This window comes from Pongo abelii, chromosome 5 (assembly GCF_028885655.2).
Source record: "Pongo abelii isolate AG06213 chromosome 5, NHGRI_mPonAbe1-v2.0_pri, whole genome shotgun sequence".
Taxonomy (NCBI): domain Eukaryota; kingdom Metazoa; phylum Chordata; class Mammalia; order Primates; family Hominidae; genus Pongo; species Pongo abelii.
In genome coordinates, this window is record NC_071990.2 from 46,348,308 (window position 1) to 46,376,297 (window position 27,990).

The following is a 27,990-nucleotide window of genomic DNA, read 5'->3' on the forward strand; positions in this document are numbered from 1 at the left end:
GTGTGTGTGTTGGGGGTGGGGGTGGTATTCGGAGTGAGGTAATAGAAGGGTAAATTTATGTCCTAGGTTATACTAATTGTAGGGGCCAGGGCCTACAATGAGCCCCTGAAGTTTCATGGAAAAATCACTTCACACAAGGCAGAATAATTGGAGAAAAATCATAAAAATTTATTTAACATATACACACAGGAACCTTCTGAATGAGGACCCAAAAATACACAGAAAATTGTCCAATTTTTGCTTAGGTTCAACAAAGTATGAGCAGTGATGCAGAAATATGATTGGACAATAAGGGTATGATCTAATGCTAATAGATGAAGTTGGGAAACCCCAGCAGGGCCTGTCTGTCTAGACTCCTCTTGGCCTCTCTGAGCAGCGTTCCTTCCTTCTGGGTGTGGCACAGGACCCTCTATGGAATGGAGGTCTTATGACCTACAGACAAATAAGGGAGGTCAGAAAATTTCTTTATGTCCAATTTTTATATACAGAAAAGCAAAGGGAAAGTCAGAGTAATATTCTAAGATTTTTATGGCTGCCTTTGGGGAAAAGGGATTCTGGTTTTTAGGACTCACCTTGAGAGAAAGAAGGTCAGAGAAGAACTTTTATTTCTGATGCCTTCATTTGGGGATATTATTTTCTGAGCTTCAGTGTAATGTTTCCTGCTTCTGTATTTGCCAGCTGACTCCAGCCATCTTCAAATTATAGATATAGAAGAAAGGGTTAATAAAATACACATCACAGAGCTCATAGGGTAGTTGAATTTCTGAATTGTTTTTTTAAAGCATGATTCAAGTATACAAAGGGTGAGTGCTGTTTTAAAATGTATTTATATGTAACGTCCCCTGATTCCAGAAAGGATTAGGTGACATAAACTAAAAGTAAAAATCAGAGAAGAAAGAAACACAAGACTGGGACAAACGTCAATGAAGAATGCCTTGTGAAGAATCGGTAATATTGCTCTCCATCTCTCCCTTGCGGATAAACACATATTCAAATATAGCAAGGGATATCCAGATGAGTTTAAAAATTTCTTCTTTGATTAATTCTTTCTCAAAGTATTATCTCATTTGATCATATCACACATGAGTTTCACTCAGCTTTTTTTTTTTTTTTTGAGGATAGCAAACAGCAGTGTTTCCATTTTACAAGGAAAATAATACAGACTTGAAGAGATTAACTAATTTACCTATAGTCCTGTAACTAGTTGCAGCAAAACTCACAATTAAGATCTTCAAGCAAACAAATGGGCTTCTTAAAATTATATATAACCTTTCCTGTAGGCTTTTGAAAAATATGATAAATAGTGACTGAAGGAAATAAAAATATTTCACCCCAAAGTATACTTCTTTGACATACTTCGAGGTGGGGTGGCTGTTCAGAGACCCTGCAAACGGAAGTAACCCTGCAAAGCTGTCTTTCGTAGGGGACATTTACATCTGTAGACAATCTGCACTGATGTAGCTAGGTTTTGTATGAGGCCTTTCCTTGTCTAAGAAAGATTAATGAGAGTCTTACTATCTATTCCTTCTGAGGACTGATACCTGTGAAGTTTTATTTATATAACAAGACCACCTTTGCTAGCCAGGCCTCCTCTCCTTGCCCTCCCATAACGTATTTTGCCACCATAATCTGTTTTGCCATGATCCAAGCTGCCATTCTTTCTGCAACCTCAGGATGGCATATGTTTCTTAACTCCATTGGAGGGTGGGATAGTTACTCTGTGGTTTTCCTTCATGTGCACATTAACAAATTTGTATGCCTTTTCTCCAATTCATCTGAGTTGATTTTTTCAGCAAACTTCAGAGGGCAAAGGGGAAGTTTTCCTTTGGCTCCTACTGTTTTGTTGCTGTGAGCAGGATTCCAAAGCTCCACTCTTCTGGAAGCTGCAGCTAAGGGAACTCAGGACCTGACAAGCCAGCAGAAGGGTAAGAGATTCTTACCCATCAGGCTCCCAGCCTCTGTCTGTCTCTCTGTGGTGGAGCAAATGGTAAAAAGCACTGTTTCTTTTTCACCTGCAAGGTTTTGATTAATAGGAGAAAAGGATTTGTGTGACTAGTCTTGGTGTAGTCAAGTACAACTCTGTATACTCATATTGAATCCCTTTTCTTCCAGAAATCATCTTTTCCTATGCCTTTGTTTTTCTGGGTGTAGTCACGTACAACTCTGGTGTATTTTTTGGTATGCATATTCATATTTAATCCCTTTTCTTCCAGAAATAATATTTTCCTATGCATTTGTTTTTCTGTGCTGTTCTGTCAGAAAGATGGGTACTGGATAAGGTTTCCTCTCGTCTTGTTTTATGTCCATGAGAGCTTGACTTGTGATGAAGTGAGAGCACATTCTTTTTGTCTCCACCATCTGGGGGGCATGATCTTCAAGTCATGACAGGTGACCATTCTAAAAATGGCTGGGAACTTGAGGCCAGCACAGTTTCTGTTCTGAACGTGTCAAGTTCTCAGGCGAGTTTGTCTTAACAAGTCCCATCACCATGGGACTTCTGTTGTCTCAACCTTGTTGCTTGTTAGTCTATGGCAACAAGAGTGTTTTGCTATCTGAGACTATCCCTGGTAATGAATTTTGGGGGAGGGGGATTTGGGGGATTGCTTCTTCTATGCCTTCTCTAGGAAGCACCACTTTGTTCTAAGCCTGGCAAATTATAATACACCCTGAGCTTTCCATAAAGAGGCAAAGACTCCTATGTTTGAAAAAAAAAAAAAGGAAATTTGGAGATCCCTTATTCTAAATAGTTGACTTCTTTGTACCTGTAGGAAGACCAAATTGAAAGAAAGACACATAATAGTATCATGGTTAGCCTTAGAGATTTTCTTGACTAAATTAAAGAGCAAAAATCTGACCTGAAACAAAGTTAAAAGCCTTTGTACATTAAAACTGCCTGCTTTGGACCCTTTGCAGGATTCACAATGAAGTCTAGTCCAGCTTGCAGTGTGACAGCTAAAATTCCATGCCTTCATTCCTGCAGCCTTGGTTTGATTCCTGGTCAGGGAATCAATCTCTTTTGGTTTGAAGTTTGTGTGACTTTTGGCTTTTGGGAGTAGGCATTTATTGGTCCTTTTCTCTTTCATGGGAAGCTTTTGAGTGGGACATATGGGGCTTTTGGGCATTTGGGTGAAAATGGTCAGCTGAGACGCTGAGACTTTAAGAGAATGCAGCTGGACAGATGTGGGTTGTAACGCCTTTGTGGCTAATAAAACTCCTTTCTTTGAGCTGTCTTTGAGGTGGTTCTGGATCTTATGAGGTGGGAGAATATATATATTTTTTTAAAGTTAAAAGCCAGAAATATCAGTTGTTTGTACTGGTTAAAATCTGTTAGAGATTTAAAAGGATTTTTTTGAAAAGATCTCCATGGTCAGAAGTCAGCTTCATTAAAAGCCAAGATTCAAGCTATATATACACATATACTTTTCTAAAAAGGCCTTCCTGCTTTTTAAGGCCTGTTTGGGGGAATTTTTTTCAGTCAACTGAAACCTCTTTTAAATATGTGCTTGGTTCCTCTGTTCTTTTCCTTTCTCAAGAATTATTCTATTTACTTCTCCTCCCTATGCTGTCTTTTTCTTTACTGTCTTTGATACCACATGAAAAGACCTAGAAGGGAGTGCTAGTGACTCAGGCCCCTTAAGAAACTCAGAAAAAGGTGCCACTCACCCCCTTTTGAAGTCTTCTGTTTTCCTTGTGGAGTTTCAAGAGTCACAGGCAGGTTCTCTCAGGTCTAAAGCTCTGCTCTATTTTACATTCTGTTACCTGATCTCTTTGGCCTTGGGGATGCTAAGAATTACTTTGTACTCTAAGAGAGAACTTGACCTTTATGTGTGCAATGGCTGGTGGGTCACCGGCAAGAACTACAGTTTAGGAGGTTCTGACAGTGATTGCAATAAATGGTTGTCACTACAGGCGGCTATGTATCTCTTTGTGTTTAGATGAGAAAGGTGCAGTTTGAACACTTGGAGTCTATGAGAGTGCTCACCACAGAGGGATAAGACTCCCATGGGGGATGAGCTTGTCAAAGTGGGTCAAATGATTCTGGGTTGCCCACCAGCTTAGGGGCAATGTCTTTGTAACAAGAACTGTTTGCCTAGCCCTCATCTCAAGATGTGTGCCTATTTTGTAGCACCTGGAATTCACTGGAAAAGTGGAACAGAGTTTCGCTCTGTCACCAGGCTGGAGTGCAGTGGTGTGATCTCGGCTCACTGCAACCTCTGCCTCCCAGGTTCAAGCGATTGAGGCTCCTACCTCAGCCTCCTGAATAGCTGGGACTACAGGAGCGTGCTACCATGCCCAGCTAATTTTTGTATTTTTAGTAGAGACAGGGTTTCACCATGTTGGCCAGGATGGTCTCAATCCCTTGACATTGTGATCCACCCGCCTCAGCCTCCCAAAGTGCTGGGATTATAGGCATGAGTCACTACGCCAGGCCGGAATCCTTGATTTTTAAAGATCTAGATATTATACTTTCCAGCTGTGCCTGCTTTTCACATATTTAAATATTAGGTCCCCCATAAAACCTGCAACGCTTTTTTGGGGCCCAATTTGTTAATTAGCTTTGCCCTGAGGTCAGTGGTCCAGTTGAAGAATGAAGACAAAATTTAAAAGCCACCTATTCAAATAGATTGGTCTCCAAAATATGACTTTCTGGTGTTTAGCTGGTTATTTTGAAAAGGTTTCTAAATTTCCTCTAGGCCCATCTGCATGTTTCCTTATGAAATCCTATGGTTTTATGTTACCTTGGCATTTATTTTTAATCTTCCTCTAACACACCCAAACTCCTTGAAAAAGCTAAATCCTCTTTCTCTGTGCTTTGAGATGTAAATTTGCTACCATGTTTAATCTAAAACTCAGTGAGGGCTTTACCTATGTGAGAAAGATAAACTTTATCCTTTTGCATTTACAAAGGTACAGTTTGAATCCAACTGCCTTTTAAACTAGTGAGTTTCAATGGTCTCACGGCTAAAATTTTAAAGTCAAAGCTATAAAGTCTTTTTTTATGTTTGTATTTTTATGTATACATGGGTACACATCTATGTTTATATATTGTCCCAACTTTATAAATAAATGAGTGCTCATAAATAACTAGCCCAAAAGTTTGTTAAATTTACATGATTTTAGTAATCTTTCATAAATAAAGTGATTTTAAAAGTTATTGGTAAAATATAAATGTCTTCAGAATTTAATTTAGACTTTTTTTTTTGCCTGGTTCTATTGGTCAGACAGGTGTATACTGTCTCTAATAGATGTTTTAAAGTGATAAAACTGTTGCTTCTATGACATTTTTAATCTGTGAGTTTATGTTTTTGGATTTCAGCCTTTAGATTTTGAGGTCTAGGCAAGTGACCATGGTGAGGCCTGGGAACAGGGCCTAATCCCTTTCTCCCTGGCTCAGCTGTGCCTTCTAGCCTTGCTAGGAGGAGTTGGATCCTCCAGGCATAGTCTTCACATCCCTGTCCCTTGTCCCAGGATCTGCATCTGGTACATAATTAAAATTGCTTATTTCCTAGGATTTTCACAAAATAAGGGTTACCAAAATAAAATATAACATTGTAATTAATATATGTAGTTAAAATTGCTAGATATATTAATAAAATAAACAGTTCTGTATACAAAGTACATAAGAAAAGTAGGAAGTATTTTTGGTTTAAAAAAGGTTACATAAGAAGACAGGAAAATGTGGGTTTTGTTAAAGGAAAAGTAATTTTGTTTAGTTTAGAGGATTTTAAAAGTTGTCTTAAATTGAAGATAATAAAAATAATAATAGATAAAACTGAATGGGGCCGGGTGCAGTGGCTCATGCCTATAATCCCAGCACTTTGGGAGGTCGAGGTGGGCAGATCACCTGAGGTCGGGAGTTCAAGACCTGTCTGGCCAACATGGCAAAACCCTATCTCTACTAGAAATACAAAATTAGCCAAGTGTGGTGGCACATGCCTGTAATCCTAGCCACTCGGAGGCTGAGGCAGGAGAATTGCTTGAACCCAGGAGGCTGGGGTTGCAGTGAACAGAGATCACGCCATTGCACTCCAGCCAGGGCAACAAGAGCAAAACTCCATCAAAAAAAAAAAAAAAAAAAAAAAAAAAAAAAAAAATCAATGGATACAGAAAGTTGGAAAGAAAGAAAATGGGGAAAATTATAAGATGTTAAAAAGGGTTTATGGAAATATTATTGTGTGTGGTCAAAGCTGATTGAGATTGCATGAATCTACTTATAAGATTTTATTAAAATTATTGTTAGCATTAATAATACACTGATGCAAAAGTGAAATTTGACTTTCTTTTTAGAACATGATTTTTGTGTAATGTTCATAAGAGATAGTAAAATATTTTTTGTTTACATTTTATGTAAATTGCAAAAAAAAAAGGGAAGAGAGAGACAGATTTTGTTTGCCTCTTTATCGGGTCTTTGTGTGTGTGTGTGTGTGTGAGAGAGAGAGAGAGAGACGGAGTTTCATTCTTGTTGCCCAGGCTGGAGTGCGATAGTGTGATCTTGGCTCACTGCAACCTCCACCTCCTGGGTTCAAGCGATTCTCCTGCCTCAGCCTCCCAAGTAGCTGGGATTACAGGTGCCCACCACCATGCTTGGCTGATTTTTTTGTATTTTTAGTAGAGACAGGGTTTCACCATGTTGGCCAGGCTCGTCTTGAACTCCTGACTAAGGTGATCCATCGGCCTCGACCTCCCAAAGTGCTGAGATTACAGGTGTGAGCCACCACACCTTGCCTATCAGGCCTTTTAATTGTTTGAAAAGCTGAGTCTCCTGTCACCCTATATGATTTTGCCTTTTGAAAGCTTTGAATTATCACTTTGGCTAATTGAATGAATGTTTTTTTTCAGTGACTTGTGTTCCCATTTTGAGCACTTTCCAAAATCATATTTCAAATTCCAAATTTGATCTTTGGCCTAAAATTAACTTTTTCTATATTAGGGATCCTGAAAGTCCAAGAGAGACTTATTAGGCTAATTTAGTATGTTAAAGTGATATGGCAAGCATTGTCAAATAAGAAATGGTGTTTAACTTGTATAAATATGTTATTAATGTGTCCCAAGGTTGTATAGATTCCTTAAATTCTTACATGTCTTAGGATATGTCATCAGTAATAATTATGATTATTACATTAAATTGTTGTATGCCACTGGAATAACCAACTTTTCTTATTAATTCTGTCTTTATAGCTATTTCTAAGTATTTTGTCACCCATAGATAATTATTATTTTACTTTGATTTTTCTCAAAGAATGGTTTATAATTGGCTATAGTCCCAAATTTCCTTCTTCTTCAAGGAAATTTTTGGAAAGCATCCTGACCAGTATTTAACACTCTTGAATACAGGTTTCTGGTAACTTTGGAGATCATTGTTTAATCTACTCCATAACATTGGACTAGATTAAAAACTTCCAGGACTCTAATTAAAAAGCTGATGTGTTCTGCTGGGTACAGTGGCTTACACCTGTAATCCCAGCACTTTGGGAGGCCGAGGCGGGTGCATCATGAGGTCAAGAGATCGAGACCATCCTGGCCAAAATGGTGAAACAGTCTCCACTAAAAAAAAAAAAAAAAAAAAAAAAAAAAAAAAAATGCTGATGTGTTCATGAGGATTGCTAACTCAACAGCAATCAAAGCAAGTATGAATTACATGGGAATGAATAGAGGACTGAAATAATTTTTTATGACTTTGTTTGAAACATTGCTGATTCTTTTTATGTTTTGTTTTCCAGAGTCAAGAACACTTTTTCTTTTGAGCTATTTGTAGCTTACAACAATATACTTTTGTATATTGTTAAAGTACACTTTTGTGTATACTTTTGTGTATATTGGTAAAGTATACTTTTGTGAGCAAAGTTGAAAGGTTTATCTTACTCTTTACCTGATTTCTCCAGAATTTGGAAACTGTTGGGAAAAGCTGAGTGTTGGGAGAAGCTGAGGCAGGGCTTGCATGTCTGACATAATGTAAAAGAGTCTTGGAACATGTCCGGGGTCCAGGGTCTAAAACCTCTTGTGGCCTTTGGAACACTAAATTCTGTGCTAAAGGGTGGAAGGCTACCCTCACCCACCATAATCTAAGCCCAGGGCATAAAATCCCTCGTGGCTTGGATAGAATCCAGGGCTTGTAGCTCTGGAATGGGTCTAGACTTGCTGGCTCCTTGCTCCTTGCTCTCCCAGGATCAATTGTGTCTTGAGTTAAAAGAACCTGCTCTCCATTACCTCAAGTAGCAGAACATGTTCCCTATAAATGCTAAACCATCACAGCTGTAGATCATACGCCTGACCTTTTGTCCTCCACATTCTCACCACCTGTTTCTTTGTTGGATTACCAATAAATAGAGTGGGTTCCCAGAGCTCAGGGCCTTTGTAGCCTCCATGATCGCGGTGGGCCTCCTTGTGTCCCACCTTTCTCTCTCAAACTGTCTTTTTCTCAATCCTTTGACTCCACTGGACTTTGTCACCCCCAATACCTGGTGCTGGGTCTGATCACCCCAACAGGAAACTATTTGTGAGTATTTTTAATTTATGGCAACATAGTTACTTGCATAATTTCAATAAGAATCTGTTTTCTTTTGTAACAGAATGTTATTTGAGACACTAGTTATTTTTCCAAGGTTTTTACTGGAAAGGCACATTTTCAGATATGACCAGACTGCTTTGAGATTGGAAAGACTGATATGGTACCTTGTCAACATGGTCCTCTTATAAGGTTTCTTTGACCTTATAAGAGGTAGGTAGGTAGGTAAAGAATGTCACTTTCTGATAGGACCAGGAACTTCAAGATCTGTGGGACCTCAAGAATAAAAGAATTTACCCAATTCATGTGGATATTACAAGCACAGTCTGTTGGCAAACTCTTGGCTTGATTTCCTAGCCTCAGGGCTTTTAAAAGTCTAATCTTAGATTCTTCATGATTTTCTCCAGCAAAGCCAACTTAAAAAACCTACATAGTCAATCACTGTGTTTGCTGCATTTTATGCAAATAATCAAGCCAAATACAATAAAACTAAAACTTATTTTGCAAATAAATTGGTCCTACTATTCTTTATGCTTGGTAGAAATGGGGAACTGGGGAGAGAAAAAATTATGTTTGAGAAGAAAATTACAGTACACTTGTTATTCGATTGTAGCCTTGTTGGTAGTTTTTTAATTTTTACAATTTCCTACAATTTGGGCTGAACCCTTAATTCTTTCCTTGTTACAAGTCTCCAAACTAATGTTTTCACATTTTTCTTCTATTTCTCTCACTTGGAATCACTAGAAATCAAACCTGTCCTTTTTTTTTTGGAAACAGACAACTTGAATTAAACTCTAGAAGAAATCACCACAGCAACTTATAGATAAACAGCCTTCATGCCTGATGTATGGACTACTCAGAAAGCTCACTTGAACACTTAATTCAAACTACAAATCCAGAAAAAATCTGTCAGATAGCCCCTGCCATCTGAAGATGCTTTAGAGTCTCTAGAAAAATCAGTGTGTAGACTGCTTCAGACATTCACTTTTGTTTTTCTTCTATTTCCTTAGAAATACCTCTTACTAAAGATGTTTGCCATATATAGAGGCCTAGCCCATCTGCAATGCCACCTCCTGAAATGGGACACAGCTATTTAATTAACCTGATCTATTCTCAGGTCTAAGAGGTTGATTCAAGAAGATATGGGATATGTTTAAATTTAGTCTTTTTTGTTTATCATCATTTGTTTTCTTTTCCCTTCCTTTTCCTCTCTATCTAACAACATTTAACCCAAATATCTGCAAAGTTATCAACTATGTACAAAACATTTTAAAGTTTCAAAGTAAGGTGGTATGGTTTGGCTGTGTCCCCACCCAAATCTCATCTTGAATTGTAGCTCCCACGATTACCATGTGTCGTGAGAGGGGCCTGGTGGGAAGTGATCAAATCATGGGGGCAGGTCTTTCCTGTGCTGTTCTCATGATAGTGAATGAGTCTCATGAGATCTGATGGTTTTATAAAGAGAAGTTTCCCTGCACAAGTTCTGTCTTGTCTGCCGCTATGTAAGATATAACCTTTTACCTTCCACCATGATTGTGAGGCCTCCCTAGCCATGTGGAATTGTGGGTCAATAAAACCTCTTTTTCTTTATAAATTAACCAGTCTCAAGTATGTCTTTATCAGCAATGTGAAAACAGATGAATACATAAGGACTGAAGGAAATCTCCCTAAAATATTTCATCCTAAAATATACTTATTTGACATATTTTGAGATGGCTGGTCAGAGAACCAACAAACAGAAGTAACCCTGCAAAGCTGTCTTTGGTGGGCGGCATTTGTATCAGTAGATAATCTGCATAGATGCAGCCAGCTTTTCTGAGGCCTTCCCCTGTCTGGACCTAGAAAAAATTACCTGAGAGTCTGATTATCTTAAAAGGTCTAAAAGAAACATTTACCATCTATTTTCTCTAAGAGCTTTCACCTGTGAGTTTTATTATATAACCAGACCACCTTTGCTAGCTACCCTCATCTTTTCCCCCTTTCATAACCTGTGTTACCACCATAATCTGTTTTGCCACAATCAAAGTCCCCATTCTTTCTGCATCTTCAAGATGGTGTATCGGCTTCTGAATGCCTTTGGGGGTGGTAATCACTCTGTGGTTTGCTCTCCATGTGCATGTTAATAAATTTGTATGCCTTTTCTCCAATTAATCTGCCTTTTGTGGGTTATTAGCAATTTATACACTTATTAATAAACAGTTTCTCTTGCAGAGATTTAATGAGTATGGGGATGAGACACTCAAAGCTTTGTGTGGAGGGTGGTTTAGGCAGTGGGGATGCAGCAAAGGTTTTGAGGCATAAATGAGCTTATCAAGGTCTCTGAGAAGAAGAAATAAGAACAAGCAGGCTGGGCACAGTGGCTGACGCCTGTAATTCTAGAACTTTGGGAGACCAAGATGGGCAGATCACATGAGGTCAGGAGTTTGAGAACAGCCTGGCCAACATGGTGAAACCCCATCTCTACTTACAATATAAAAATTAGCTGAGCATGGTGGCAGGTACCTGTAATCCCAGCTACTCAGGAGGCTAGGCAGGAGAATCACTTGAACCCAGGAGGTGGAGGTTGCAATAAGCTGAGATGATGCCACTGCATTCCAGCCTGGGTGACAGAGCAAGAATCTGTCTCAGAAAACAAAAAAGAATAAGTAGCAGGCCAGGCCAGGCCAGGCCAGGTTGTTAAGGATGATGTATATGAGATTGTGAGTTGGAGGGAACTGAGGTCTGGGAAATATGCAACTACTCAGGGGTCAGATGCTGTGAGGCACCATCAGCCACAGTGAGGAGCCTGGATTAATTCTGAATATGAGAGAACATTTGTAGTGTCTGAGCAAATGAGCCACAGGAAATGATTTCCCAATTCAAAAGCTCCAACTGGCTGCTGAGTGAAGACTAGAGAGTAAGAAGTGGGAAGGGAAGAAACAGCTAGAAGGTGAGTAGAGTAGGGTTCGGGAAGAAGGGGGGTGGCCTAAGGCATTGCTGGAGGAGGTAAGAAACAAGTTGTGGGGCAGCTTTGCAAACAGGTGATGTCAGGAATCAGGCTGTGGCTATTAGGAAGTCAGGGGTTTCTTACAGCCCAGCAAGTAGGCAGGTTCTGTCAGTAGGCAGGTAAGCGATGTGAGCAGTTATATGACACCGGCCAGCAGGTGTGGAACACTTACCAGCAGGTGGGTCAAATCTGCCAACAGGTGAGTCATGCTGGCAAGGGGACCAGACACTTCTTTAATTAGATGGTATGGGCTGAATTGTGTGTCCCTGCCCCCTTAAAATTCACATATTGAAGTCCTCACCCCTAGTACCTCAGAATATGATTGCATTTGGAGACAGGGCCTTTAAAGAGGTAATTAATTTAAAATGAGGCCACAGAGGTTGGCCCCAATCTGACCAATGTCCTTATCAAAAGAGATGAGGACATAAACATGCACAGTGGGGTAAACCACATGAAGATGGAGAGAAGATGGCCATCCATAAGCCAAGGAGAGTGTCCCTCAGAGGAAACCCACTCTGCTGATACCTTGATATTGTTCTGTTACCAGAAAGTGGGGGAATCTTCAGTCCTTAGTTATTTTGGGAGAAAGATTTCAGCCAAGAAACAGTTCAAAGATAGCAGAGAGTTTTATTGAAGGGAAATGGAGAGGAGAGAGTTTATTTAAAGAGATAGTACACTCTGAAAGATGAGGCAGAATGGGCTCCTGAAAGAGTGAGTAGGACAGCAGCCCCAAGAGCTCTACACTGCAGTTTTTATTATGTGGAACCCTTTCTTGAAGTTCCCACCTCTGCTTTAAGTCTCTACCTTTTTTCTTTGTCTAGTTTGTCTGCTATTGCCTTAAGTCCCTGCCTTTCCCCCATCTAGTTCCCACACCAGGGTGTGGGATTCTCCTTTACTGTCAGTTGATGTGCATGAGCAGCCCAGTGTTGGCTGCAAATTTTACCTATTGGCAGCACTGCTTGTTACCGTCACCCCCAGAAGATGGGATAACAGTCAAACCTATACTTATGGCACCTGTGTATCTCTTAGGAGTTTCTGTTTTGCCCTCTTTCCTCCTTATCAGCATGTATCTAGCTACATTCTGTCAGGTTAACTGCAGAGCATGCTCTTACCGGGCATCTTAATGGGAGTTCCTTCTTGTATAGGTACTTGCCCTCCTCTCTGATCCTGTCTAGCATACATGTTTCAGGTGGTCTCTGGCATGTGAGATTTTCCAGACCTCCCTTTTTTCAAGGGGTCCTCCTGTCTGCCTGCATCAATCTGCCTATTCTAACAGTTCTTCAACCCTTCAGAATTATGAGAAAATAAATTGCTGTTGTTTAAAGCCTCCCAGTCTCTGGTACTTTGTTATGGCAGTCCCAGCAAACTAACACAGGTGGACAACTTGTGTAAATCTCTGAGAGGTCCTGCATGTGTCTGAGGGCTACAGAAGCAGCTGAAAGAGGTTGCTGAGTGTATGGGGGACTTGGGAGAGTGATATGGAGGTCATGGGTGGCTAGGGGATTCTATAAACCAGTGGGTGACCAGGGCAAAAATCCAGGGATGATAACAAGACAGCTCATTGACACAAGGATATCTGAGCACTGACGATGAGTTATGTGGAGAGAAAAGTGAGAAGACAGGAGATTTGAGTAGTAGCTTAGCAACTCCATTGAATCCCTGGAGACTGGACCACAGTAGGTGACCCTGGAGAGATTCTGGACCTCTGGTTGAGAGCTTAGGAGGATAGCTGGAAACCATGATGCTAAGAGTAATTTGAGGAATTGGGCCTAGAGGTTATTTATGGGCAGTCAGTAATGACACCACTATCATCTAAACAGGAACAGTGAGAAGCCAGTACTCTACCAGCTCCTAGAAAAGGGGTCAGAAATCCACCTCCTTTTTCACTGAGGCCACACCTTGTGGCCGAGCACAGATTCTGACTTTCCCATCTTACCAAATATTTTAATTTACCAAATTTCTTGCTTCCCTAATCTGTTTCTGGGTCTGCAGAATCTGGTAGGACACATCCTAGGTGTGAGCAGGCAATATAGATAAGCTGCTCTAAACTGTGCTTCCTCTAGTCCTATAATTTCATAATAATAATTTTTTCCCTTTTTTCAGCTTTTGAGTTTTACTACAAAGAGTTACACTAATTAAAACTTTCCATTTTGTTTGTATTTACCTTCGGAATGCACTAACACAATTACAGTACTATTAACTAATTTTGTACGCCTTCTACGAAAGGTGACTTCAACAGAAGCAGCCTCTGTTTATCTCGGAAAAATTATGTCACTGAAACAAGTAGACCCTTTATTTTTAATGAATGTCAAAAGAGATTATAATGCTTGGGTTTCTGTAATCTGCAGGAAAGATATTTACATGTGTCTAACAAAACCAGTTACACCCAGGTGCCTTAGGTTAAGTAAATCAGATGGCATTCATGCCAGGTCAGAAATAGGGCAGGGCCCGGCCAGTTTTTCACATGACATAAAAGAGGGAACCGGTATCTTCAGGGATGGAAGCTGGCCTTAAAAAGTTCAAGGAAGTTCAAGTCAAATGTAAAATTACCTGGAAATTTTGGATATAATTATAAAAACTCATGCTATTTTTTATCCTCCTCTATAAATTACCTATATTTTTAGAACATGTGAGAGTGGGGCCCTGACCCCATTGGTATAGCCATTACCAGAATGATAATGATAGAATCATTATCAAGACTTTAGGGTATAACCATTAGCAAGACCAGAGTCTGGAAGCAGCTGTGGAGAGAATTTAAGGCTAGATGTATTCTGTTTTTTTCTGATTTTTAGTTTGCGCCTTGATAGGTTAATTCCAGTTTCAAGCCTCAAGGCTGGCCTGTGCATTGGTGAATATGGGCTGTCAAAGCTGGGGGGATGGTAAAGGTTATGTAGCACAATTCCTAGAACCTGCCAGACCTGAATTTGAGTATTCACTCTGCTACTCACCAGCAGAACAATCATGGGCCAATGTCTCGAGCTATTTGAGCTTTCATTTCCTCATCTGCAAAAAGGGCCTTGTTAAGTACATATCTCTTGGGGTTACTGTCAAATGAATGAGAAGCTTTAAAGCAAGTACTCAGCACAGTATCTGACACATGTTAAATGTTGGGGATTATTATCATTATGACCAGAAAAATGTACCCCAATTTGAACAATAGGGTAAGGCCAAGCTCTGGGGGAATGTACGTAATATCCAATTTAGCAGAACTTAAATTTTCTAGCACTGGCAGGATATTGTCCATATCCTCTTTGTTCATTCAGTAGGTGCCTGGTTGCTTAAAGGGTGGACAAAATTGATGATCATCTAGGTCAGATGTGTGGTGAAGTCAGCAGCTGATGGCATCAGAAGAGAAGGGCTCCCTTCATCCACTGCTCCTGCATCCACTGCAGGGCTCAGTCCTGACACTTCCCATAGAACCTTAGGTGAACACCTTAACCTCTGTGATTTAGAAATAACATGGATATAAAGGGCATGCTTATCTACAGACCAGTTGTGAAAACCAAGTAAGACTCTAACGTAAAAGCATTTTGTAGGCTGCAAAGCACTCAACACATTCAAAGTTCAATTATTATTCCAGACTTCCTTTCCTTACTTAAGCATTTAGTGACCTCAAATTGTCCCTGGCCAATCTGAGGCTCTTCTCTACCTAGTGTACAGAGCCCCATGTTTCACACAATAGCTTCTCCCCTTCATGCAAGTGTCCCCATGGTGTCCTGTCGGCTGCACTCCACCATGTAACACACCAGGATACCAGGTTACCACTTACTACCTAATCTGATACTTCCCAAACATGCCTGATCATGAGACACCCAGTGCTTGTGAGAAATAGAAGTCCTCAGACACCACATAAGATTTACTAGATCCAAATCTTCAAAGGAGGGGCTTGGGACAGTTTTAACAAAAGCCACAGGTGATTCTGTAATTCAGCAGGTTTGGGAAACAGTAAACTAATACATGCAAATGTGTTGGTTAACTAATATATTACTCTATCTGGACTCAACCCAATTAAAATGTATAGCTCTTTTAATATCTTAAGTGGGCTATACTAGTTCTGGAGATTTCAAGTAGGATCCAAGGGAGGGTTTGTGAATAAAAAGAATTCTTTTAATCACACTATTAGGAAGAATGTTTATTAAATTCTACATACATTTTTGTAGTACCATAGTTTGAGATATAAATATCCTTGGGGGAAAGCTATAGGATGACAAGTGGTTAGAAACAACAAATAACAATTTTAAAAAATTGAAAGAAATTAAGTCCAGAGGTGAGCCACTTTAGCAAGAATCTTTAAATTTGAGAAGAAATATTATCTTATTTCACTGATTCTAAAATAGATTTTTTTTTTCACATTTTAACGTCTCTGAAATCAGAATGTTTCTCAAAGTTGATTAGTAACAATTTTTCTTAGTGGTATATAAAATAATAGGATTTCTTAACAAAGGGTATATCTTGGATTCAGCGAAATACTGAAACACTAGACAGTGACAATTTTCTCCATCTCTATTGACACATCACAAGTGGTCTATGTCCTTGCCTGGGTGCCTCCTGTGCATCTCTATTTCCACAAGCCTGCCTACATTTGAAGCTCCAGTGCCAACTGCATATCTCACTGGCCACAGCCTGCCCAGCTCACCCAGGCTGCAGGGATGTCTCTCATCTTCTTACAGCTCTTGCTGTCTGTAGCACCTATTTTCTGTTTCTCTTCCTTAGCATTTACGCCGCGGCTTTGTAGACCAAATATTATTTGTTATCTTATCATGTTATAAACATCTTTGTACTCTGAAACTAAATGGTAAACACCTTGAGCCCAGAAAAGTTGCCTCTATCTTTTGCTTTCTCCCAGGGTCTAACACAGGGCTCCTACATGGTAATATTCAATAAATATTGATGATGATGCCATTTAGGTAGGGTGATGACATATTTCATCATCCAGACCGAGACATTTTGAAGGTGAAAGGGGGCACAATGAATATTTATGGGGCACAACAGGCATAAACTAGGACTATCCTGGGCGCTTTACATATAGACGCCTTTCTCCCTACCACATTGTAAAGTTTTTGAGGGTAGAGATAATGTTTTACTCATCCCTATTTCTATAATATAAAAAGTATAGTGCTTTGCACCTCATTAAGTACTAAATGAGGTATGATTCCTTCCCTGTCTACAAGATAATATGATTTTAACCAAACTTTCCAGCCTCAATCCCAATGATCTCTCAAATATTTTCCAGGAAAATTAAATTATTTTCAAGAACTAACATACTTCTCTTATCTTGGTGCCTTTGTCAATGCTATTGCATCAGCCAGACGTTAATAGTCACCCAAAGATGTCTACATCCTAATCCCCAGAATGTACAAGTTACCTTATGTAATAAAGGGGACCTACCAGGCATAATTAAGTAAGGGCCTTGAGAAGGGGAGATATTATCTTGCATCATCTAGGTAGGCCCAATGTGTAATCACGATGTGGAATCCTTATCAGGGAAAAAGGAGGCAGGAGAGTCAGAATCAGAGAGGGAGAGATTAGAAGATGCTTTGCAGATAAGAGTATGAGGCCACAAGTCGAGGAATATAGGTGGCCTCTAGAGGCTGGAAAAGGCAAGGAAATGAATTCTTTTCAAGAAATCCAGAAGGAATGTAGCCCTGCTGACCCATTCTCACTCAGCTTCTGACCTCCAGAACTGGAAGTAAGAAATTTGTGTTGGTCAAGCCACTAAGTTTGTGGTAGAGCAGTCATAGGAAACTACTTATACCATGCTAATCTGCAAGAATTAATCAAACACCAGCTCATCCTGAATCAATTTCCTGACTTCTTGCAGCTGAATTTAACCTCTGCCTGATTTAACCTCTTCTCCTTTTGGGACTCTTTTATAGCAATTACCTCACTTGATAGTATAGTGCAAACACATGGTCCCTCTTCTTAGCCCTTATTTAGATACAAGTAGTAGAAACCCAATTAAAAGCAGTTTAAGCAGACCAGTTGGCGGTTCCAACATGACCAAATAGGAACAGCTCCAGTCTACAGCTCCCAGAGAGAGCGACGCAGAAGACGGGTGATTTCTGCATTTCCAACTGAGGTACCGGGTTCATCTCACTGGGGCTTGTTGCACAGTGGGTGCAGGACAGTGGGTGCAGTGCACCGAGCATGAGCCAAAGCAGGGCGAGGCATCGCCTCACCGGGGAAGTACAAGGGGTCAGGGAATTCCCTTTCATAGCCAAGCAAAGCTGTGACAGACTGCACCTTGAAAATCAGGTCACTCCCACCCTAATACTGCGCTTTTCCAATGGTCTTAGCAAACGGCACAACAGGAGATTATATCTCGTGCCTGGCTCGGAGGGTCCCATGCCCACGGAGCCTCACTCATTGCTAGCACAGCAGTCTGAGATGGAACTGCAAGGTGGCTGCGAGGGTGGGGGAGGGGCGCCCACCATTGCTGAGGCTTGAGTAGGTAAACAAAGCGGCCAGGAAGCTCGAACTGGGTGGAGCCCACTGCAGCTCAAGGAGGCCTGCCTGCCTCTGTAGACTCCACCTCTGGGGGTAGGGCATAGCTGAACAAAAGGCAGCAGCAACTTCTGCAGAATTATACATCCCTGTCTGACAGCATTGAAGACAGTAGTGGTTCTCCAAGCACGGAGTTGGAGATCTGAGAATGGACAGACTACCTCCTCAAGTGGTTCCCTGACCCCTAGTAGCCTATCTGGGAGGCACCCACCAGTAGGGGCAGACTGACACCTCACACGGCCGGGTTCTCCTCTGAGACGAAACCGCCTGAGGAATGATCAGACAGCAACATTTGCTGTTCAGCAATATTCGCTGTTCTGCAGCCTCCACTGCTGATACCCAGGCAAACAGGGTCTGGAGTGGACCTCCAGCAAACTCCAACAGACCTGCAGCTGAGGGTCCTGACTGTTAAAAGGAAAACTAACAAACAGAAAGGACATCCACACCAAAACCCCATCTGTACGTCACCATCATCAAAGACCAAAGGTAGATAAAACCACAAAGATGGGGAAAAAACAGAAAAAAAAACCTGAAAATTCTAAAAATCAGAGCGCCTCTCCTCCTCCAAAGGAACGCAGCTTCTCAACAGCAATGGAACAAAGCTGGACGGAGAATGACTTTGACGAGTTGAGAGAAGAAGGCTTTAGATGATCAAACTTCTCCGAGCTAAAGGAGGAAGTACGAACCCATCGCAAAGAAGTTAAAAACATTGAGAAAAGATTAGACGAATGGCTAACCAGAATAACCAATGCAGAGAAGACCTTAAAGGACCTGATGGAGCTGAAAACCATGGCACAAGAACTATGTGATGAATGCACAAGCTTCAGTAGCCGATTCGGTCAACTAGAAGAAAGGGTATCAGTGATGGAAGATCAAATTAATGAAAAGAAGCAAGAAGAGAAGTTTAGAGAAAAAAGAATAAAAAGAAATGAACAAAGCCTCCAAGAAATATGGGACTATGTGAAAAGACCAAATCTATATCTGATTGGTCACCTGAAAGTGACGGGGAGAATGGAACCAAATTGGAAAACACTCTGCAGGATATTATCCAGGAAAATTTCCCCAACCTAGCAAGGCAGGCCAACATTCAAATTCAGGAAATACAGAGAACACCACAAAGATACTCCATGAGAAGAGCAACTCCAAGAGCCATCATTGTCAGATTCACCAAAGTTGAAATGAAGGAAAAAATGTTAAGGGCAGCCAGAGAGAAAGGTCAGGTTACCCACAAAGGGAAGCCCATCAGACTAACAGCGGATCTCTTGGTAGAAACTTTACAAGCCAGAAGAGAGTGGGGGCCAATATTCAACATTCTTCAAGAAAAGAATTTTCAACCCAGAATTTCATATCCAGCCAAACTAAGCTTCATAAGTGAAGGAGAAATAAAATACTTTACAGACAAGCAAATGCTGAGAGATTTTGTCACCACCAGGCCTGCCCTAAAAGAGCTCCTGAAGGAAGCACTAAACATAAAAAGGAACAACCAGTACCAGCCACTGCAAAAACATGCCAAATTGTAAAGCCCATCGATGCTAGGAAGAAACTGCATCAACTAATGAGCAAAATAACCAGCTAACTTCATAATGACAGGATCAAATTCACACATAACAATATTAACTTTAAATGTAAATGGGCTAAATGCTCCAATTAAAAGACACAGACGGCAAATTGGATAAAGAGTCAAGACCCATCAGTGTGCTGTATTCAGGAAACCTATCTCACATGCAGAGACACACATAGGCTCAAAATAAAGGGATGGAAGATCTACCAAGCAAATGAAAAACAGAAAAAGGCAGGGGTTGCAATCCTAGTCTCTGATAAAACAGACTTTAAACCAGCAAAGATCAAAAGAGACAAAAAAGGCCGTTACATAATGGTAAAGGGATCAATTCAACAAGAAGAGCTAACTATCCTAAATATATATGCACCCAATACAGGAGCACCCAGATTCATAAAGCAAGTCCTTACAGACCTAAAAGAGACTTAGACTCCCACACAATAATAATGGGAGACTTTAACACCCCACTGTCAACATTAGACAGATTAACGAGACAGAAAGTTAACAAGGATATCCAGGAATTGAATTCAGCTCTGAACCAAGCAGACCTAATAGACATCTACAGAACTCTCCACCCCAAATCAACAGAATACACATTCTTCTCAGCACCACACTGCACCTATTCCAAAACTGACCACATAGTTGGAAGTAAAACACTCCTCAGCAAATGTAAAAGAACAGAAATTATAACAAACTGTTTCTCAGGCCACAGTGCAATCAAACTAGAACTCAGGATTAAGAAACTCACTCAAAACCACTCAACTACATGGAAACTGCACAATCTGCTCCTGAATGACTACTGGGTACATAACAAAATGAAGGCAGAAATAAAGACGTTCTTTGAAACCAATGAGAACAAAGACACAACATACCAGAATCTCTGGGACACATTTAAAGCAGTGTGTAGAGGGAAATTTATAGCACTAAAATAAATGCCCACAAGAGAAAGCAGGAAAGATATAAAATTGACACCCTAACATCACAATTAAAAGAACTAGAGAAGAAAGAGCACACACATTCAAAGGCTAGCAGAAGGCAAGAAATAACTAAGATCAGAGCAGAACTGAAGGAGATAGAGACACAAAAAACCCTTCAAAAAATCAATGAATCCGGGAGCTGGTTTTTTGAAAAGATCAACAAAATTGATAGACCACTAGCAAGACTAATAAAGAAGAAAAGAGAGAAGAATAAAATAGACGCAATAAAAAATGATGAATGGGATACCACCACCTATCCTCACAGAAATACAAACTACCATCAGAGAGTACTATAAACACCTCTATGCAAATAAACTAGAAAATCTAGAAGAAATGGATAAACTCCTTGACATATACACCCTCCCAAGACTAAACCAGGAAGAAGTTGAATCTCTGAATAGATCAATAACAGGCTCTGAAATTGTGGGAATAATCAATAGCTTACCAACCAAAAAGAGTCCAGGACCAGATGGATTCACAGCCGAATTCTATCAGAGGTACAAGGAGGAGCTGGTACCATTCCTTCTGAAACTATTCCAATCAATAGAAAAAGAGGGAATCCTTCCTAACTCATTTTATGAGGCCAGCATCATCCTGATACCAAAGCCTGGAAAAGACACAAGAAAAAAAAGAGAATTTTAGACCAATATCCCTGATGAATATCAATGCAAAAATCCTCAATAAAATATTGGCAAACCGAATCCAGCAGCACATCAAAAAGCTTATCCACCATGATCAAGTGGGCTTCATCCCTGGGATGCAAGGCTGCTTCAACATACGAAAATCAGTAAACGTAATCCAGCATATTAACAGAACCAAAGACAAAAAATACGTGATTATCTCAATAGATGCAGAAAAGGCCTTTGACAAAATTCAACAACACTTCATGCTAAAAACGCTCAATAAATTAGGTATTGATGGGACGTATCTAAAAATATTAAGACCTATTTATGACAGACCCACAGCCAATATCATACTGAATGGGCAAAAACTGGAAGCATTCCCTTTGAAAACTGGCACAAGACAGGGATGCCCTCTCTAACCACTCCTATTCAACATAGCGTTGGAAGTTCTGGCCAGAGCAATCAGGCAGGAGAAAGAAATAAAGGGTATTCAATTAGGAAAAGAGGATGTCAAATTGTCTCTGTTTGCAGATGACATGATTGTATATCTAGAAAACCCCATTGTCTCAGCCGAAAATCTCCTTAAGCTGATAAGCAAATTCAGCAAAGTCTCAGGATACAAAATCAATGTACAAAAATCACAAGCATTCTTATACACCAATAATAGACAAACAGAGAGCCAAATCATGAGTGAACTCCCATTCACAATTGCTTCAAAGAGAATAAAATACCTAGGAATCCAACTTACAAGGGATGTGAAGGACCACTTCAAGGAGAACTACAAACCACTGCTCAATGAAATAAAAGAGGACACAAACAAATGGAAGAACATTCCATGCTCATGGATAGGAAGAATCAATATTATGAAAACGGCCATACTCCCCAAGGTAATTTATAGATTCAATGCCATCCCCATCAAGCTACCATTGACTTTCTTCACAGAATTGGAAAAAACTACTTTAAAGTTCATATGGAACCAAAAAAGAGCCCGCATCGCCAAGTCAATCCTAAGCCAAAAGAACAAAGCTGGAGGCATCACGCTACTTGACTTCAAGCTATACTACAAGGCTACAGTAACCGAAACAGCATGGTACTGGTACCAAAACAGAGATATAGACTAATGGAACAGAACAGAGCCCTCAGAAATAATACCACACATCTAAAACTATCTGATCTTTGACAAATCTGACAAAAACAAGCAATGGGGAAAGGATTCCCTATTTAACAAATGGTGCTGGGAAAACTGGCTAGCCATATGTAGAAAGCTGAAACTGGATCCCTTCCTTACACCTTATACAAAAATTAATTCAAGATGGATTAAAGACTTAAATGTTAGACCTAAAACCATTGAAACCCTAGATGAAAACCTACGCAATACCATTCAGGACATAGGCATGGGCAAGGACTTCATGTGTAAAACACCAAAAACAATGGCAACAAAAGCCAAAATTGACAAATGGGATCTAATTAAACTAAAGAGCTTCTGCACAGCAAAAGAAACTACCATCAGAGTGAACAGGCAACCTACAAAATGGGAGAAAATTTTTGCAATCTACTCATCTGACAAAGGGCTAATATCCAGAATCTACAATGAACTCAAACAAATTTACAAGAAAAAAACAAATAACCCCATCAAAAAGTGGGCAAAGGACATGAACAGACACTTCTCAAAAGAAGACATTTACGCAGCCAACAGACACATGAAAAAATGCTCATCATCACTGGCCATCAGAGAAATGCAAATCAAAACCACAATGAGATGTCATCTCAAACCAGTTAGAATTGCGATCATTAAAAAGTCAGGAAACAACAGGTGCTGGAGAGGATGTGGAGGAATAGGAACACTTTTACACTGTTGGTGGGACTGTAAACTAGTTCAATCATTGTGGAAGTCAGTGTGGCGATTCCTCAGGGATCTAGAACTAGAAATACCATTTGACCCAGCCATCCCATTACTGGGTATATACCCAAAGGATTATAAATCATGCTGCTATAAAGACACATGCACACGTTATGTTTACTGCAGCACTACTCACAATAGCAAAGACTTGGATCCAACCCAAATGTCCAACAATGATAGACTGGATTAAGAAAATGTGGCACATATACACCATGGAATACTATGCAGTCATAAAAAATAATGAGTTCATGTCCTTTATAGGGACATGGATGAAGCTGGAAACCATCATTCTCAGCAAACTATCACAAGGACAAAAAACCAAACACCGCACATTCTCACTCATAGGTGGGAATTGAACAATGAGAACACTTGGACACAGGAAGGGGAACATCACACACCAGGGCCTGTTGTGGGGTGGGAGGAGAGGGGAGGGATAGCATTAGTAGATATATGTAATGTAAATGACGAGTTAATGGGTGCAGCACACCAACATGGCACATGTATACATATGTGACAAACTTGCACGTTGTGCACATGTACCTTAGAACTTAAAGTATAATTAATATATATATATTTCTAAAAAGTTAAAAAAATAGTTTAAGCAAAAAGATAATTTACTGAGTCATATAAAGTGAAAAGTCCAAGGATGAAGCTTCAGGGAAACTTGGACCCACGTGCTCAATATCATCACGTGTTGGACTCCAGCTCCTGGCTTTGCTTTCTTCTGTGTTGCCTTCATTCTCAGGTAGACTTTCCCTTTACAGTGACAATGATGGCCACCAGCAGCTTCAATGATCGCTAAATAGGTAGAGTATCAACAATTGCCAAATAGGTAAGCTTATACTCTACCTATTTAGCAATTGTTGCTGAAACAGGGACTCTTTCCCAATTGTTTCAACAAAAGTTTCAGAATTGAGTCTTTATGGCCTGGACTGAGGCATGTCCCCATCACTGAACTAATTCATGTGGTTAATGGAGTAAAATTGGCTCCAAAAGGCCAAGCTTGAGTCAGGGTTAGGGTGACCAACTCACCCCGATTTGCTTGTTGCTTTTCTGATTTTAGGATTAAAAATCCCATGTCCCAGGAACCTCTTCCATTCGGGACAAACCAAGATAGGTGGCACATTAGGAGTCCGCCCGGCGGATGAGGGGAATTACGGTCAGCCCCATCTGACTCCCATAGTCAAAGAATGAAGGTGGGTTGGTCTCTTGGAGGAATCACCAGAAGGAGGAGGAATGAATGCTGGGCAGGCAAAAGCAACAGAGAAATGTCCTCTCCATTCACTTTCCTAGATTAGAGGTATCTTGAGGGCAAGGAATTAATTTTACTTATTTTTGTATCTTTTGAAAAATTGAGCACATTGCTCTCCACATAGGAAAGCCTCAAAAGAATTTATACTGATTCTTTCACAGCTTTATTAAATATTTGAAAAAATTCGTTCAGAGTGAAGGTCTAACACAATAGTTCACGGTGGTTAATACAGAATCATTTTTTAAAGGAGCACTTAAAAATATTTTACAATCTTAACTTGATTGAGATTATTCCAATATAATCTTACTGAAAATGGAGTAGGTGAAAAGTTTTCACCAAAGGAACTTTCAAAATCACTAAAACGCAATGATTCATAAGGTCCTTTTCCCCTGTTATATTTAAGATAAAATCTGTATTACTTAAACATCTAATTTATATTAAAAAGTGAACCTTAAATACTCTCCTTGAAATTCTACTATTTAGTTTCAGTTGTGTTGTTGTTTAATTAGAACTGAGCAGTGGACGGGAATTGTTTTTCTTTGGGCAGGGTGTGGCTTTTGCTCTGAAACCTTTTTCCTGTAACTTCTAACTTCTGACCTACTCCTGGCCAGCAATGAGTTATACATCACAATTAGGAGTATAAAAGAGAAATAATTGTATAGAGAGCTATGTCTTTAATTTTGGAAACAGGATAAGATTTTTAAAATATTTTGTGTTAATGAATAAATGTTCAGTCTTGAGCGTAGTTCATGGGAGAAAAAGAAACTGCCTTTGACATGCTGCTTCCAAATCTGACATTGCCCCATGGAGGCAAATACTCTAGTTGTACTTAGTTTTTGTGTATTGATAAATAATATTTCTATACATTTATAGGGCAGATGTGATATTTTGTTACATGCATTGAACGTGTAACAATCCAGTCAGGGTATTTAGGGTATCCATTACCTCGAGTATTTATCATTTCTATGTGACGGGAACATTTCAAGTCCTGTCTTCTAGCTATTTTGAAATATAAAATACATTTAACTATAGTCACCCTACTCTGCTATCAAACATTAGAATATATTTCTTCTATCTAACTGTATGTTTGCTCAGTCATTTCTCTGTGGGGTATATTCATTTGTAAATAATAAGTTTAGACTAGTGCCTCTAGTTCATTTCAATCTCTAACATAAAATGGGTTTAAAGGCTCTTTATATTTCCAAAATTTATATAAAATTCCCTTTGCAAAAGCTGAGCTGAAAGAACATTATAAATGAATATTATTTTGCCTACGTAAATAAAACAACACTTATGCCTAAAAATCACATTGTAAATAACAAATTTATGTTACTATTATGTTTTCTTTTATTATCATTAAATTTCTACAACGAAACTATAGTGTACTTTGTGGCTGACTTCCCAGCACCCATTCCACCTCATTTCCATTGAGAAAAAAAGTAAAGTTTGGGCGAGACCTCAGTTTAAGATGTGGACTGCATTGGTCTACAGGTAACCATATCCTTTGCTGGCTTAGATTTGGATATGTGACACAATTCTGTCCAAAGTGATTGAAGGAGACAGTTGCTGAAGACTTCAAAGAGATAGAAGAAATCTAGACGTCATTTCTATCACCCAGTGGAAGTGAAAAATGAATTACATGGTTCCTGTTGCTGCTGGTAGTTATATTTACCACTAAAGGAACCAGAAATCAACTTGGTTAAAAGCCAAGTATAAAGCTGCCAAGAACTGAGTACATTATGAAATCGTTGAGTTACTAACTCAACCAGTCCTGAAGTCTGCCTTACCTCTGGACTTCTTGTTCCACAAGATGATAAATATCCTTACTATAACAGGATTTTGGTTGTGGTTGAAATGGTAAATATATAGAGGATAAGAAAAGTTTAGGGCCAAAGGTCCTTATGTGTCATTTTGTCCCTCTGTTCCTGACCACTTTATCTTACAGAGAAAGAGCCCAGGTGGCATGTGACTCCCTAATTTAACCCAGCCACACAGGCAGTAGCAGTGGATAAAGAAAGTCCTCTCTTTGTGGTGGTGCTATCTTCACCACACATCTGACCTAGATGGCATTCAGTTTTGTCCACCCTTTAAGCATACATATGCACCTACTGAATGAACAAACAGGATATGCACAATACCCCCAAATGCCACAAAATTTAAGTGCTGCTAAACTTAAATGTTATGTCATTGGACATTACCTAAATTCCCCCAAAACTTGGCCTTACCCTGACTATTGTTCAAATTGGGGTACTTTTTCGGTCATAATGATAATAATCCCCAAAACAACATGTGTCAGATACTGTGCTGAATACTCTACTCACTTTACCTCATTCATTTGATAGTAAGAGGTTGGTATTGTAACAAGACCCGTTTTGCAGATGAGGAAATGAAAGCTCAAATAGGTTGAGACACTGGCCCATGATTGCTCTGCTGGTGAGTGACAGAGTGAGTATTCAAACCAGGTTCTAGGGTCTGCAAGTTCTAGGGGTTCAGCTACATACCCACTACCATCCCCTCCAGCTCTGAAAGCCCATGGATCTGAGATGCCCATATTCACCAATGCACAGGCCAACCTGAGACTTAAAACTGGAATTAATTTATCAAGGCACAAACTAATAATCAACGGAATACGTCTATTGCCAAATCATCTCCATGGCTGCTTCCAGATTGTTGGTAATAGCTATACTGTAAAGTTCAGACCAAGGGGACCAACTTCAGATTTTGTTATCTAAGGTCCAGTACTGCAGTTTACTAATCCAGGTACTGGATTTACAGCTATTAAATACTTAACACTTGAGGATATCACATGTGATTAATATTCTTAATTTATTTGTACTTTTTATTTGAGCTGGAGATACAGTAGTGAACAAGAAAGAAAATACCTCCTGGAGCCTGCATTTTAACACGCGGGACAATGAACCTGGTGCACCTTTAAATGTTCCATTAAATTCAATAGTGATTTAGCAAGTACTTCTATACCAAGTTCTGTTTGGCACTACAGATAAAAAGAGAAAAAAGATGCTATCCTTTCACTGCCAAGTGTGCCTGGACAACCCAACTGTTAGCGAATAATTCTACTTCTGTTTGGTAACTGCTCTTTATGTTGGAAAGTTTAGTTACATTATTCTATTAAATAACCTTCCAATTAAAATCAGGAGCACAATCCCACACACGCGTCTGTCAAAGTAAGCACCCATTTCTCAGCTGTAACTCATTACTGGTTCCCTGCCGCAGGCACTGTGCTGCTTTTAACCTTAACGGTAAACTATTATCCAACTTCCCCGGTAAAGGTGCTCGCTTATCCGGTAAGACGGACAGACTTCTATGGTAGATCCACGTTTCATTTATCCCAACTCACTGGAACTGGCTGAAGCTTCTCTAGACTTGTGCCGGACCTTGATGCAGCCAAAGTTGCTTTCTCCGCGGCCACCTAAGCTGCCAGGTGCACATTAACTAAGTGGCAGAAGGCCTTCGGCTTGGCAATTACCAGAGGCCTTTCCGGGACTCGCTGGTTTTTAGGTTCCCTGAAGGGCATCCAGATCTAGGATGATAAGAAAAGGGCGGGGTGGGAGAGTGGAATGAACCTCTACTCTTAGGTCCAATTCGACCCCGCCAAGCACCTGTCTAACCAATCGGAAAGAAAGTTACATTCAACGCTGGCTCTAGCATCCAATCCAAGGACGT

The 27,990-nt window shown here is 39.9% G+C and overlaps 1 long non-coding RNA gene across 2 annotated transcripts; it reads right to left on the reverse strand.

The window, feature by feature from the left end:
• Positions 1–183: 183 nt before the first annotated feature.
• On the reverse strand, positions 184–27,986 carry LOC129059948 (uncharacterized). 2 transcript variants are annotated; one of them, XR_008526196.2, is made up of 4 exons: positions 27,665–27,986; positions 20,977–21,138; positions 573–692; positions 184–432 (listed from the first exon to the last, which is right to left on the reverse strand). It is a non-coding gene; the product is annotated as an uncharacterized LOC129059948 (long non-coding RNA). The 2 variants fall into 2 exon arrangements; XR_008526195.2 differs by lacking the exon at positions 20,977–21,138 and having other exon boundaries at positions 191–432; positions 27,665–27,966.
• Between the last annotated feature and the right edge of the window lie 4 nt (positions 27,987–27,990).